This window comes from Sciurus vulgaris (genome assembly GCF_902686455.1).
Source record: "Sciurus vulgaris genome assembly, chromosome: 3".
Lineage (NCBI taxonomy): Eukaryota > Metazoa > Chordata > Mammalia > Rodentia > Sciuridae > Sciurus > Sciurus vulgaris.
The window spans coordinates 186,881,348-186,897,360 of NC_136463.1; positions in this window are offsets into that span (position 1 = coordinate 186,881,348).

The window sequence follows — 16,013 nt, forward strand, 5'->3', positions numbered from 1 at the left end:
TTGGCTGCGCCTGGAAACTGGGCAGCTGGTGCACGGAAACTGGGGGCCTGGACAGAGGGACGGGGTTTCTGCAGTCAGCTTGTGGTGGTGTATCAGGCAGCAGTGGGCAGCGAGCACACCTTCCATCACAGGTTCTGTCATTTTGCCTCCCAAAGGCCTTTCGAGTCCATCCCCTTGAAGCCATGCCACCAAGTCTGTGTCACCAAGGCATAGCCTTCTTTCAGCCTTCTCCCGCACTCTCCCTCAGTCCCTTGTGCTTCACTTTCTTTCCCTTGCCCCTGGACGCCTTCTGTGGGTTCCTGGACTTGGAATGTCCTCCCCTTCCCAGGGTAAGTTCCCTTTGTCTGTCAGATTTCTGCAGGGTCGTCAGTGCCTCTGGAAGACCTTCGAGTCTCGACTGACACTTTTGCCACAGTCAGTTGCCATTTTACATTTACTTGTGCAGTTACACCTGTGATGACTGTCCCTGTCAGGATGTAGGCTGTGGGAGGTCAGGGTCATGCCCGGCTTTGGCCGTCGTTGAACTCTCACCATCTGACAAAATCGGTGCACAAAAAACACTGAATGAACAAATAAATATCCATTTTTTATGCCATTGTACATTCTGTGACTTTGGACAAATGTATAATGACATGTAGTCACCATTGTAGTGATATATAGCTTCTTTGCCTTAACAATTGTTTATGTTCATCCCTCCCTTCCTACTATCCTTGGCAACCAGTGATCTTTTTACTGTCTCCATAATTTTGCTTTCCAGAGTATTGTATATTTGGTATAATTTGCAGCCTTTTCAGATTGGCTTTATCTTATCTGTTTTGTGCTGCTGTAACAAAAGCTGGAACAATTATGAAGAAAAGAGATCTACCTAGCTCAGGGTTCGGAGGACCTTTCGTCTACTCAGGTTCTGGGAGGCCTTGTGCTGTTCATACCACAGTGGAGAAGCAGGAGCATATGAGAGGGAGGGAGACTGGTGGGGCCTCCCTTCTAGGTAATGAACCCATGGGAACTAGTTAATCTCTTCTTGAGCATAGATCCCTCATGACCCTAATTGCCACCTCTCAGCTTGAGTCCTGTTGGGGACAGACTATAGCCCAACCATTGCAGGCTTCTTCCGCTGAGTGATATGCACTTCAGTTTCCTCCACATCTTTTCATGTTTTGATAGCTCATTTCTTCCTAATGCTGAACAATACTCTCTTACCTGGGTAGGCTACAGCTTACTTATCCATTCTACTGCTACCAACTGAAAGACATGTAGGTGGACTCCAAGTTTGGCTGATTATGAATACAATTGCTCTGTACATTCATGTGCAGATTTTTGGGTGGATATAAGTTTTCAATTTCCTCCTATTGTAAATACTAAGAAGCATATTTGTTGGATTCTGTGTGAGAGTATGTTTAGTTTCACAAGAAATCACCAGACCGTATTCCAAAGTGGCTGTCTCATCTTGCACTCCCACCAATAATGAATACGAGTTCTTGTTCTATAGTCTCACCAGCATTTAGTGATGTCAGTGTTTTGGATTTTGGCCATTCTAATAGGTATATAATCAGTAAGCTTTTTATTGATGTTCAACTACACTTCAGAAAAGTGCATGAATCGTAAAAGGATGAATTTCCTTCTTTCCTCCCTCCCTCTATCCTTTCTTTTTTTTTTCTTTTTGTACCAGGTATTGAACCTGAGGTGCTTTACCACTGAGCTACACCCCCAGATCTTTTTGTATTTTATTTTGAGACAGTCTTGCTAAGTACTTAAGGTTGCTGAGGTTGGTCTTGAACTTGCAATCCTTGCGCCTCAACTTGGGATTAGGGGCATGCACCATGGCACTGGGCCTGGATGAATTTTCACAAAGTAAAAGCACCTGTTTAACAAGGACCTAGATTTAAAAGAAAACAAACTCAGGACATTGCACTTCTGGTCATGACCTCCCAAGGTCAGCACTCTGCCATAATTTTTTCTGGGGTGTGAACATCACTGAAATGAGAGCATACAGTGTGTGTTTTCAACTCTTTTCCTGCAGCAATGTGCTTGTGAAACTCACCTTCATGGTCCCTCCCTCAGGTTGCTGTAGCATAAGCCTTTCTTTGCTTGACCGCTACTTATTTATCCATTCTTGTTCATCTGAGTCGTGGCCAGTCAGGCAGTTACAAATAGTGCTGCCTAGGACATTCTGGTCCACGTCTCAGTTGGTTGGCACAGACCCGTATTTCTGCTAGGATGTGCCCAGCGATGGGATTGTTGGCTCATAAGGAGTGTTTGTGTTCAGCTTAACACTCTCTGTGCTTGGCTTTTTTTATTGTGGCAAAGCATGTATAATTGAAGACTTACCAGTTTTGCCATTTTTAAATGTGCGATTCTGGGTCGCTGAGTGATCCACAATGTCGTACAGCATCATCACTGTCTCCAAAACTCCCCAACAGCTCTCTCCCTCCTGGAGCCCTCCAGCCTTCACTGTCTCCACGAAGTGCTGCTCACAGCACTTCACAAAGGTAGATTCATGCACCATTGTTCTTCTGTCCTGTGCTTATTTCACCTATCATGACGTTTTTGAGATTCATCCATGTTGTCAGGTATCAGAACTTGATTCCTTTTTGATGTCTGAATGGTATTCCACTGTGTGGACAGACCATATTTGTGTAGACATTCATTTTTTGATGAACACTTGAGTTGTTTCCACCTTTTAGCTATTGCTATGAACACTGGCATACAAGTATCTGTTTGAATCCCTGCTTTCAAGTCTTTTGGTCTTTTGGGAGTCGCTGGGTCACATGATGATTCCATGTGTAGTTTTTTGAAGAACCACTTTCCTGTTTTCCACAGTGACTATGCCATTTTATGTTCCCACCAACAACTGATTCTTGTATTTTTGATGACTGCCAGGCACAGTAGAACACACCAGTTATCCCGGTTGCTCGGAAGGTTGAGGTCCCTAACAACTTAGTGAGAGCCTGTCTCAAAATAAAAGATAAAAGGGCTGGTGGTGTGGCTCGGTGGTTAGTGCCCCTGGGTTCAATCCCCAGTACCAAAGAGATATATAAATAAATAAATATATACACACACACACACACACACACACATTAAAGCTTATATTTATACTTACGTAAATCAATCTCATAATTGCTATATATTTAAAATAAAAATATTTAAAATTCATATTAAAAGTCCTTAATATGGTATCTAAAAAGCCAAGTGGTACAATATTAAGGAAAAGAAGAAAAATCCATGCAGAAATGAACTGCCATTGTTGGGGATAATTTTTATTGACTAGAAAAACTGTATTCCAGTATTGAATATGACTAAACTTCTAAACTTTATGACTAAACTTCTTGATACTGACATTATTAGAACAAAATTACCATCAATCTAGAGCCAAAGAAGTCTCTTCTTCAAAGAAATGAGAAATAGTAGAAAATTTAGAAACCAATGATCATGAATATGAGCAAAATATAAGGAAATGCATTTTTATTTTTTCATTTTAGTTGTGGATAGACACAATAATACCTTTATTTTACTTTTTTATGTGGTGCTGAGGATCAAACCGAGTGCCTCACATGTGTGAGGCAAGTGCTCCATCACTGAGCCACACCCCCAGACCCTTAAGGAAATGCTTTTGAAATTCTTTTTTTTTTTTTTTTTTGATTCTCCATTGTGGCTACTTTGTGATAATGTAAAAGTGACTTTAATAGAACAGCAAATTGATGAAGGGCAAGAAGCAGATTCTGGAACATCTGTCCCATGGTGGATAAAGATTTCTCACTACATATTTTAGATGTTTTAAGAGTGAGTAAATTGTGGCTGACATATTAACTCTAAGTTATTGCTTTTCCTTTTCATGCATACGTTTCTGCAATAATACAACAGAATCAATTATTTGCAATTTGAAAAAAGTTTCAAAGATTGAAAAAATTAAACAGAGATTCCAGATGGTGGACTGGAGGGAAGCTGGAAGCCTTGTTGCTCCGACATGGGATTCAAGCAAAGCAAACAGTTTCTCTGCAAGGTAGTCCTTGCTGCCCACCAATTTCCTGAAGCTTACCACACATTCATCCACTGCAATCGCCTGTCATCTGCCAGCATATCACTGCCTTTTGAGTGCAGATCGCTGGCTGGCTGCCGCCTATCATCTGGCCATATACCCACTTGCCCACCTCTTGACCGCATATCCCCCCGCCTTTCACCTGCCCATCGCCCACTGCCCCATGTCCACCCTTTAGCCTGCAGACCACCATTGGATTGACTGTTACCTGCTGTTGCCTAGAAGTCCATTGTCACAGTACCCACAGGTGAGGTACTGGAAACCTTCAGGGACACTTTAAGACTATAGGGTAGCATCTGCCTCGGCTCCACAATGCTAGATGGAAAGACACATAAACAACATGAAAAAACAAGGGAACAAAGTGCCTCAAACACACCAAGATGTTCCAACAATAGAATCCATCGACAGCACAGTAGAAGAAATATCAGAGAAGAAGTGTAGAAAATACATAGCTAGATTGATTTTCAAAATAAAGGATGGTATTGGAGAGAAAATACAGGAAGTGAAAGATCTTCAATAAAGAGGCAGAGATTATAAAAAGGAATCAAGCAGAAATCTTTGAAATGAATGAAAAAATAAACCAAATAAAAAATTCATTGGAAAGTATGAGCAACAGACTAGACCACTTGGAAGACAGAACTTCAGATAATGAAGACAAAATACATACTCTTGAAAATAAAGTCAACTGCACAGAGAAGATAGTAAGAAACCTTGAACAGAACTTCCAAGAAATATGGGACAACATGAAAAGACAGATTTTAAGATTTATTGGAATAGATGAAGATATGCAGATACAAACCAAAGGAATGCACAACCTTTTCAATGACATAATATCAGAAAACTTCCCACATCTAAAGAATGAAATGGAAAATCAACTATAAGAGGCTCACAGGACCCCAAATGTAGAAAATTACAGCAAACCCACACCAAGGCACATTATAATGAGAATGACTAGCATACAGAAAAAGGATAGATTTTAAAGGTTGCAATAGAAAAAATTCAAATTACATGTAGGGGGAAACCAATCTGGGTTGCAGCTGATTTCTCAACCCAGACCCCAGTGCCAGGAGGTCCTGAAATAACAGAGATCAAGCTCTGAAAGAAAATGGATGCCAACTGAGAATTTTACATCCAGCAAAATTAAGCTTCAGATTTGAAGATGAAATAAAAACCTTCCATGTTAAACAAAAGTGAAAGGAAGCCTGTACTACAGAACATTCTCAGCAAAATATTCCATGAGGAGGAAATGGAAAAAAAAAAAGAAAAGAAAACCAGCAAAGGGAGGAACTACACTAAAGGAAAGTCAATCAAAGGAGAAGTCAGGCTAAAAACCAAAAATAAACCGAAACGACTAGTAATACAAATCATATCTCGATATGCCCTGAATGTTAATGTCCTAAACTCACCAATCAAAAGACACAGACTGGCAGAAAGGATTTTAAGAAGACCCAACAATATGCTGCCTTCAAGAGACTCACCTCCTAGGAAAAGATATCCGCTCACATGGACTGCGTAAACAAGCAGGGATTTCCATCCTTATATCAGACAAAGTGGATTTCAAACCAAAGTTAGTTAGAAGGGACAAAGGACATTTCATACTACTTAAGGGAAACACACCAACAAGACATAGCAGTTGTAAATACATAGGCCCCAAACAATGGAGCATCTACATACATCAAACAAACCCTCCTCAATTTCAAGAATCAAATAGACCACAACTCAATAATACTGGGTAACTTTAACACACCTCCCTCATCGATGGATAGATCTTCCAAACAAAAACTAAACAAAGAAACTATAGAATTAAATGATACAATCAATGATTTAGACTTAACAGACATATATGGAGTATTTCATCCATCATTGAGTGAATACACTTTGTTCGCAGCAGTTCATGGATCCTTTTCTGAAATAGACCATATGCCACAAAGCAACTCTCAGCAAATACAAAAAAATTGAAATACTACCTGCATTCTATCAGATCATAAGGGAATTAAACTAGAAGTCAACAATAAAATAAAAAACAGAAGCTGGAGACTAAATAGGATGTATGCTATCAAATGATAAATGTAAAAAAGAAGAAATTAGGGAGGAAGTAAAAAAAATACTTAGAGGTAAATGAGAACATCAATACAACATATCAAAATCCCTGGGACACTATGAAGGCATTGCTAAGAGGAAAGTATTGCATTGAGCTTATGCAATAGAAGAATAAAAAGTCAACAAATAAATGACCTAACATTACATCTCAAAGCCCTAGAAAAAGAAGAACAAATCAGCACCAAAAGCAGCAGAAGACAGGAAATAATTAAAATCAGAGCTGAAATCAATAAAATTGAAATAAAAGAAACAATTGAAAAAAATTGACAAAAAGTTGGTTCTTTAAAAAAAGTATAATTGATAAGCCCTTAGCCAAGCTAACAAAGAGAAGAGAGAAAGAACTCAAATTACTAAAATTTGTGATGAAAAAGGAAATATCACGACAGATACTACTGAAATACAGAAGATAATTAGAAATTATTTTGAAAATTTGTATTCCAATAATCTCAAAGACATCAACAAATTTCTAAAGACATATTAGAGACATATTACCTACCCAAACTGAAGCAGGAGGACATACACAATTTAAACAGATCAATTTCAAGCAATGAAATAGAAGACACCATCAAAAGCCTACCAACCAAAAAAAGCCCAGGACCAGATGGATTCTCAGCCAAGTTCCTCAAGACCTGCAAAGAAGACTATCCAAACTCCTCAAATTATTCCATGAAAAAGAAAATGAAGGAACCCTTCCAAACTCATTCTATGAGGCTAGTATCACCCTGAATACAAAACCAGACAAACACATCAAGGAAAGAAAACTTCAGACCAATATCCCTGATAAACACAGATGTAAAAATCCTCAATAAAATTCTGGCAAATTGCATACAAAAACATATTAAAAAGATAGTGCATCATGATCGAGTGGGGTTCCTCCCAGGGATACAGGGTTGGTTCAACATATGGAAACGGGCTGGGGAGATAGCTCAGCTGGTAGAGTGCTTGCCTCGCAAGCACAAGGCCCTGAGTTCGATCCCCAGTACCAGAAAAAAAAAAAAAAAAAAACATATGGAAATCAATAAACATAATTCATCATATCAATAGACTTAAAAATAAGAATCTTATGATTATCTCAATAGACACAGAAAAAGTACTTGACAAAATACAGCACCCCTTCATGTTCAAGACACTAGAAAAACCAGGGAGAGTAGGAACATACCTCAATATTGCAAAGGCCATCTATGCTAAGCCCACGGCCAACATCATTCTCAATGGAGAAAAATTGAAAGCATTCCCTCTAAAAACTGAAACAATAAATAGCTTTCTCTCAGCAAAGGAAACTATCAGCAATGCGAAGAGAGAGCCTACAGAGTGGGAGAATATCTTTGCCACTCATACTTCAGATAGAGCACTAATTTCCAGAATATATAAAGAACTCAAAAAACTCTACACCAAGAATATAAATAACCCAATCAACAAATGGGCTAAGGATATGAACAGACACTTCACAGAAGAAGATCAACAAACATATGAAAAAATGTTTACCATCTTTAGTAATAAGAGAAATGCAAATCAAAACTACACTAAGATTCCATCTCACCCCAATTAGAATGGCGATTATCAAGAATACAAGCAACAATAGGTGTTGGAGAGGATGTGGGGAAAAAGGTACACTCATACGTTGCTGGTGGGGCTGCAAATTAGTGCAGCCACTCTGGAAAGCAGTGTGGAGATTCCTTAGAAAACTTGGAATGGAACCATCATTTGACCCAGTTATCCCACTCCTTGGCCTATACCCAAAGGACTTAAAATCAGCATACTACAGAGATACAGCCACATCAATGTTCATAGCGGCTCAATTCACAATAGCCAGACTGTGGAACCAACCTAGATGTCCTTCAGTTGATGAGTGGATAAAGAAACTGTGAAATATATATACAATGGAATATTACTCAGCTATAAAGAATAATAAAATTATGGCATTTGCAGGCAAATGGATGAAATTGGAGAATATCATGTTAAGTGAGATAAGCCAATCTCAAAAATCCAAAAGAGGAATGATCTCACTGATAAGCGGATGATGACACATAATGGGGGGTGGGAGTGGGACAAGAATGGAGGAAGGAGGGACTGTATAGAGGGAAAAGAGGGGTGGGAGGGGTGGGGGGAAGGAAAAAATAATGGAATGAATCAAACATCATTACTCTATGTAAATATATGAATGTGCAAATGGTAGCTGTTACTCCATGTACAAACTGAAATAACATGTATCCCATTTGTTTACAATAAAAATAAATTAAAAAAAAAGATTTAGGAGCTTAGAGATGATAATAACCCTAGTGCTAATGATACATATAATTGGAAACTCTAGTTTTTATTTCTGGATAGTTAGTGTATTCCTTATTAAATTGTCAAAGGGATGGCAAATGTTTTGCATCATTTACAGCAATTAGTGATACTCAAAAGCAGTGAAGTCCCAGTCTGAACTTATGGAGTACATTGTAGTTCATATTCCATGGAAACCTTTCCAAATGGATTTCTGCAAGGAAATTGTCAGTGAAACAACTGGATTGTAGACTAATGGCTTCAGAATTTTTAATAAAACATAGTATAGCAAGTGAATATTAGAATCAGATTAAAGGTGATAAAAGCTTATAACTGTGGCAAGCAAAATTGTGTATCTCAGTATCATTGACCTGTTTCTGAATAATTTAATTTCAGCTATAAAATAATTTTGGCACCATGACTTGTGGACTAAAGGAAAACATCTTTAGATTAAGATAAACTAAACTTCTACACATTATGCCAGGTACCTTCAGCACATAAAAGTAAGCAAAAATCTGTGGTCTTAGAATTACTGTATTTAGTTTAATTATATAATGATATGCTGGCCCAAGACCACATGGACTCAGCAGAATTTATAAAACCAGTTTTGTTGAAGCTTCAAGAAGCCATGGAGTAGCCATCTCAGTATTCCTGTGAATGGAGTCATGGTGAGGATTGGGACTAAGAAATCCTCTATATTATTAATGGATTTCAGTATATTTAATTCTTTGTTTTCTCCTCCCTATGAAGGACTAGCCAGATCCATGTCAGTCCCACAAAGACCTACTCAAGTGCTGTTGTCACACTGTGGTGTCAGCCACCTGAAGGGCTTCTTGGTTCCACGTAGTATTCAACACAGATCAACATGTGTTAATATACAGATAAAAAATACTGCATTCATAATTGTGAAATCTTGTTGTTGATAACACAGTCATACTAGTAGTGATCTTAAAAGTTTTTTTAAGGGCTGGGGAGATAGCTCAGCTGGTAGAGTGCTTGCCTCACAAGCACAAGGCCCTGAGTTTGATTCCCAGTACCACACACACACACACACACACACAAAGTTATTTTAAAGAGCCACAGCATAAGCACTGAATAAGACTTCTGACATGGTATCAAGATTATCTATGTTTAAATGCCAACTTCATTATCTAAATCACTGGCCTGTACCTAGATTCCACATTTAAGTAAATGGAATACTTAACAATAACTACCTTAATGTTCTGTACATCATATTAAGGTCAAATTAACACATTAAAAATCTCAGAAAAGTATTGATTGACAGAGTAATTGAAAGCACGATTATTTTATCACTATTTAATATTCATCAAAATCTACCAGTTTTAAGTTGTTCTAAAAACAATAATCAGAATACCATGACCATCTCTCTCACACATCACCTTGATCTTGATATTCCCTTATTCAAATACCTTGTGGCCAGTGTATTCATTAAGCTATAAAGTGCATTTCTTAATCCAGTACTTGGAGATTTTCATAAAATGTCTGTAAACTACTTTTTACAACAATTTCAAACTATTTGTTAATGAAAATATCCCCTTTTAGCTAAATGGCCTACTCACTGTACTTCAGAATAACGTGAATGTATAATATATACATTATATATAATGTATTACCCATCGTTGCTCTTTGTATTCATATCAGTTCATCTCTCCCAATTGCTTATTCTGCTGCTCTAACTGGGGCCTGTGCCTCATAACCTTCAAAACCCAGCTTTTCATAAATCCATTCCTGAATACAAAAAAAAACAACAAAAAAAACTGTCCTTGAAACTCTAGCCAGAGCAATCAGATGAAAGAAATTAAAAGAATACGAATAGGTAAAGAAAAACTCAAACTATCTCTATTTGCTGATGATATGATTCTATATTTATAAGATCCAAAAAGTTCCACCAAAAACTTCTAGAACTAATAAATGAATTAGCAAAGTAATAAGAGATTGGAATAACCAAGACAATCCTTAGCAAGAAAAGTAAAGCAGGAGGCATCACAATTCCAGATGTTAAACTATACTCCAGAGTCATAGTAAAAAAGAAAAGGCATGGTTTTAGCATCGAAATAGACATGTAGGCCAATGGTACAGAATAGAAGACACAGAGACAAATCTACATAAATATGGTTATTTCATACTAGACAAAGATACCAAAAATATACATTGGAGAAAAGATAGCCTATTCAACAAATGGTGCTGGGAAAAATGGAAATCTATGTATAACAAGATGAAATTAAATCTCTACCTCTTACCCTGCACAAAAATCAACTCGAAGTAGATCAAAGACTTAGGCACTAGAACAGAGACTCTGTGCCTAATGGAAGAAAAAACAGGCCCAAATCATCATGTTAACCTGATGTTAAGGATCTGAGTTCCTTAACGAGACTCTGAAAGCACAAGAAGTAAAATTAAAATCAATAAAAGTGATGAATTCAAACTAAAAAGCTTCTCTCCAAAGAAACAATCAATAACATGAAGAGAGAGCCTACAGATTGGGAGAAAATCTTTAGCACATGCACTAATCTCCAGGATATATAAAGAACTCAAAAAACTTAACACCAAAAAACCAAATAACCCAATCAATAAATGGACTAAGGAACTGAACAGACATTTCACAGAAGAAGAAATGCAATTGATTAACAAACATGAAAAGATATTCATCATCTCTTGAAATTAGAGAAATGCAAATCAAAACTACTCTAAGATTTCATCTCATTCCAGTCAGAATGGCAACTATCAAGAATATAAGCAATAATAAATGTTGGCAAGGATGTGGGGGAAAAGGTACAGTCATACATAGCTAGTGGGACTGCAGATTGGTGCAACCACTATGGAAAGCAGTATGGAGATTCCTAAGAAAACTTACAATGAAGTTTTATAACCATTTGGCCCAGCTATCCCACTCCTCAATTTATACCCAAAGGACTTAAAATCAGCATACTACAGTGATGCAGCCACATCGATGTTTATAGCCACTCAATTCACAATAGCTGAACTATGGAACCAACCTTCAACAGCCCTTCAACAGATGAATGGATAAATAAAATGTGGTACATGTACACAATGGAATATTACTCAGCCTTAAAGAAGAATAAAATTATGGCATTTGCAGGTAAATCGATGCAACTAGAGAATATGCTAAGTGGAATAAGTCAATCCCAAGAATCCAAAGACCGAATGTTTTCTCTGATAAGCAGATGCTGATCCATAGTGGGGGGTGGGTAAGGAAGAATAAAGGAACTTTGATTATGCAGAGGGGAATGAGGGGAGGGGTGGGGTGGTGGGGATGGGAAAATTAATTAAAACAATAATAACAGCTATTGGTAAACCGGTGAACATTGGTTAAATGTCAGATACACTGGGTCAAATTGTTTTTCTATGTTTGTATTTCAAAAATTATCATATAGTGCTGAGCAATGCATTGAAAAAAAAAAATAAGAACGATAGGACCCCTGTTTCCCCAGTTCCTATGGGATAGGAGCCTAACTTAGATAAGGAACAATTAGCAAACACAGATGGCCTGATCATGGGGACCTACCTCCTTCCTAATATCTTTTTCTAGTTTTCTAGTAAGTCATCCAAACCTTCAAAAATCTGTCCACATTTTGATTTAGCTAAATTTTGTTTGAGTCAATCTCTCTCCTATTGTAATACTATTGAATAAAGTCTTCCTTGCTTTTTTTTTTTTTTTTTTTTTTTAAGAAAAGATCTCCTCCAGGCCAGCAAGGGTTTGGCCACGCCCTATTATAACTGTGTGGTTTACACCAAATCACACAGTAGGCCTCTGATTCAGGTTAGCTAAGCTCTGGTCACATGTGAATTTATCCCCTCCAAATCATGGAGCATTGGCAGAGGGTACTTTTGAGATGGGAGAACTGCCTGTTGTCTCTTGAAATTGGTGCCCCATGTGTATGATACAGAAGGTTAATTTACAGTTTGGTTAAAGGGGGCCCTTCCCTTTCTCTGAACTGGGGCTTCTGTCCCGCAGCCATGTGTTGGGTTGGAGCTTCTAAAGAGAGGTTGGATACCAAAAACAGAACTGAGCGAGTCAGCCTGGATCAGCAGTCAGTGCATCAGACATCCTGGGACGTGGTGCAGACCGTTTCCTTGGCAGCCCTTGATGCTTCCCTGCCCCCTGCTTCCCTTAGTGTGGTTGACTTCCATAGAGTCTCTGACCCTGGCCTCAGACTTGTTTGGCTAATGAGACATTAGCAAGTATAATGCTGGTAGGGACTCACACAATAGGGCTTGTCCTCTTGGGACCTGCCTTTGGAAGCCAGTGTAGCCTGCCGGAGGAAGACATGTGGAGGAAGATCAGCACACACCAGCTCTCAGCTGGCACTACTTGCCGGACCATGGGTGACTACTTCTTGGACATTTTCCCAGCCAAGTCCCCAGCTGAATGCAGCTGCCTAAGAGACCACTACGTAAACACACAAGACAAAGGGGAGCGTCCCTTCTGAGTCCTGTTCGTGTTGCAGAATGATCAAGCAAATAAATGGTGGCTATCATCTTATCCCATCTAAGCGTGGGATAGTTTATTAGTTTGTTACGCAGCAGAGAATAAAAGAAACTCCTTTCTTAAAAAAATAAATTAAACAGAATCTGTGGCCACGAATGCTTTATTTAACTGTGATGCTTTTCTACAATGAAAGTCTTTTTAAAAATTTCCAACTCATAGTTTAATAAATGATACTTTGTATTATGATAAAGTTAGGGAAACAAAAGTTTATCACAGAGGGTGATTTAAATGTTACAGATAAGAATCTACATCTGGAAAATCATGAGAGATCATTAGGAATCCAAATGGCAGCATGTTTCTAGCATCAGCTGATTTCATAGCTATTCATAAAAGAGGGCGTCTTTTTTGTACAGTAAAACAACAAATGTAAAATGTCTTGATCACCTTAGAGCTGAAATGCTATCAAGAATACAAGAAACATGCTCTGATTACCTTTATGAATTTCTCTGACTGCTCTTGGATGGTGCACCAGGTAAAGCCCCGTGTGAACGCAAGGGTCGTGATGATAAAAGGTATATGGAGGACTTGACCAAAACGACAGGAGACAGGCAAGTCTGGCATGTGAAGTTAGAGGCTGGAGACCGATGTTGACATGAAAACTTCCTATGGCCAGGTATATGATGAGGGAGCAAATGGGAAAGGCTGTGCCATAGTAAGAGTTATTTCCCCCCAGAAATGATCATGCTGAATTTGGGCCTTCCTCAGCTCATTATCTCAATAAGTACAAATGCTACTTTTGCAAAATGAAATTGGATAACCTTTCTTAGCATTACATATTTGTGTGTGTGTGTGTGTGTGTGAATTCAATAAGTAAATGGACTATTCTATGTCTGTCTGTTTTAAAAACATGCATGGACCCCAATGGGAATCAAGACCAAATGCAATCAAGGCAGTCTACATCCAAAGACGGGGTGAGTACACATGAACATCAAAAGCATTTTGGTGTGAACAGATAATCAAGTGTTATGTAACCTACCTGTCTAGGATGATTTGAACACAGTGGAAAAGTTAATAAAGCTATACTGTAAAAAATTATAAAGTTGCATGCTTAATAGGTGCATCTTCTTGTCAAATTTTAGCAAAATATATTAATATACTGCCTAAATTTTAAGATAAATTAAAAAGTATAGAAATTGAAAGTAAATTATCACTGGATAATAATGTTAATTATTATGGGAAAAGTGCTTATCAAACAGCAATTAAGTACATTCCCTGATATTTACATTCAAAAGGTATAAAAAATTAACGTCTTTAGATTTTGAATTTTTCATTGGAGAATTTATATCCTATGAATACGTATGATTCTCACAAAGCAACCATGTATTTGATGTAAATGTTCTGATGATTTAAGTCCTACAGCAATTTCATCTGAAATGGTTTTAATCAATAATTTGTAAAAAAAAAATGAATGTCTTATTTGAATCTTGAACCAATTCACAAATTTTGCTTAGTATAATCTTCAGAAATGGTTTTAAGAAGTTTCTTAAAAAAAAAAACAAAACAAAACTATCAGCCAGTGTCATCTTTACAATAAATTTCAGCAGGCTGAAGTTAATAGAAAATTATTTAAGATCATTCCTTGATCAAAAGAAACGCACATGACATTTGTCTCAATTGAAAATGAGAGGACTGGGGATATAGCTCAGTAATAGAGCCCAGCACTGGAAAAAAGAAAATCAGGTAAGAAGTAGGTTTTGCAGGGGCTGGGGTTGTAGTTCAATGGTAGAGTACTTGCCTAGTATGTGTGAGGCCCTGGGTTTGATCCTTAGCACCACATAAAAATAAACAAGTAATAAAAAATAAGTAAGTCCACACAAAAAATATCTTACAAAAATTGATGAGTTTGTGTCCATTAAAGTGAGGAAAACAAAATTCCCATTTAAAAAAATAAATGGGTGGTATTGGGGACTGAACTCAGGGGCACTCTACCACTGAGCTACATCCCCAGCCCTTTTTATTTTTAGAGACCTTGAACTTTGACCCTCCCGCCTTGCCTCCCAGGTGACTGGGGTTGCAGGTGTGTGCCATCATGCCCAACCTACAGCCAATTTTCCATTTTTTTCCCCCAATGGTTTTTTACCCACTTTTCTTCAGGGAAAAAAATAAAAACATTAAAAAATAAAATTTGTCAACAGATGCAGTGGAACACGCCTGTAATCCCAGGGACTCAGGATGCTAAGGCAGAAGGATGACAAGTTCTGGGCCAGCCTGGGCAACACAGGGAGATCCTGTCTCAAAATAGATAGATAGATAGAGCGAGCTAGGGATGTGGCTCAGTGGCAGAGAGCCCCAGGGTTCGATTCCCGGTTCTGCTAAAAAATCAAACACATCTTTCCTTTTGCTTCAGGCACCAGGGATGCTTGGCAGGGTAGTGAGATGGGGATAACTGGGAAGGAGTGTGAGAGGACCTTCGAGGGACAGTACTGCCCATGTCCTGAGACAGGTCTGAGTCATGAAGGTGGAGGCATTTGTCAAAACTCAGCAACTGTGTACTCACAAGCCAGGCCTTTCATTGTTAAGTTTTACGAGAAAAAACTATGTGCAATGACCTCCAGTTACGGACAGATGTGTTGAAGCATTTAGAACAAAATGGACTTCTGACGGTGATGAGGTGTGGGCCTCACTGAAGGGGAGCCCCAGCTGGGAATGCAGGTGGACTCTGCTGTCTGCACACCCTCCCGGGGCAGTGGTCGGGAAGGTGGCACTGATCCTCCACAGGCTGCCTTGATTGCTTGTCCATCTGAGAGTCGGTGAGGTTCAGGACCAGCACCCTCTAGCCTGCTGAGTCTCTCCGGGTGGGACGTCCAGGGTGAAGCTGGCACTGGGGGAGGGGGTACAGAGTACATGCCAAGAGCGTGAGGCAGGTGAGGTCTGGGCCTCTTCCTCTCCCCTCACTTTCCCTCCATTCTGCCAAGCACAAGGTAAGTCCAGGGCTGGGCACAGCTCGCTGGTAGTGTGTGCTCTCAGCAAGCACAAGGCCTCAGTTCCATCCAGTACACGCACACACAAAGGACAGACATACCAGTCCTTCTTAGATTCTGCTTATTACTTGCACAAATAGGAAAAGTAGTCAAAGGGGCC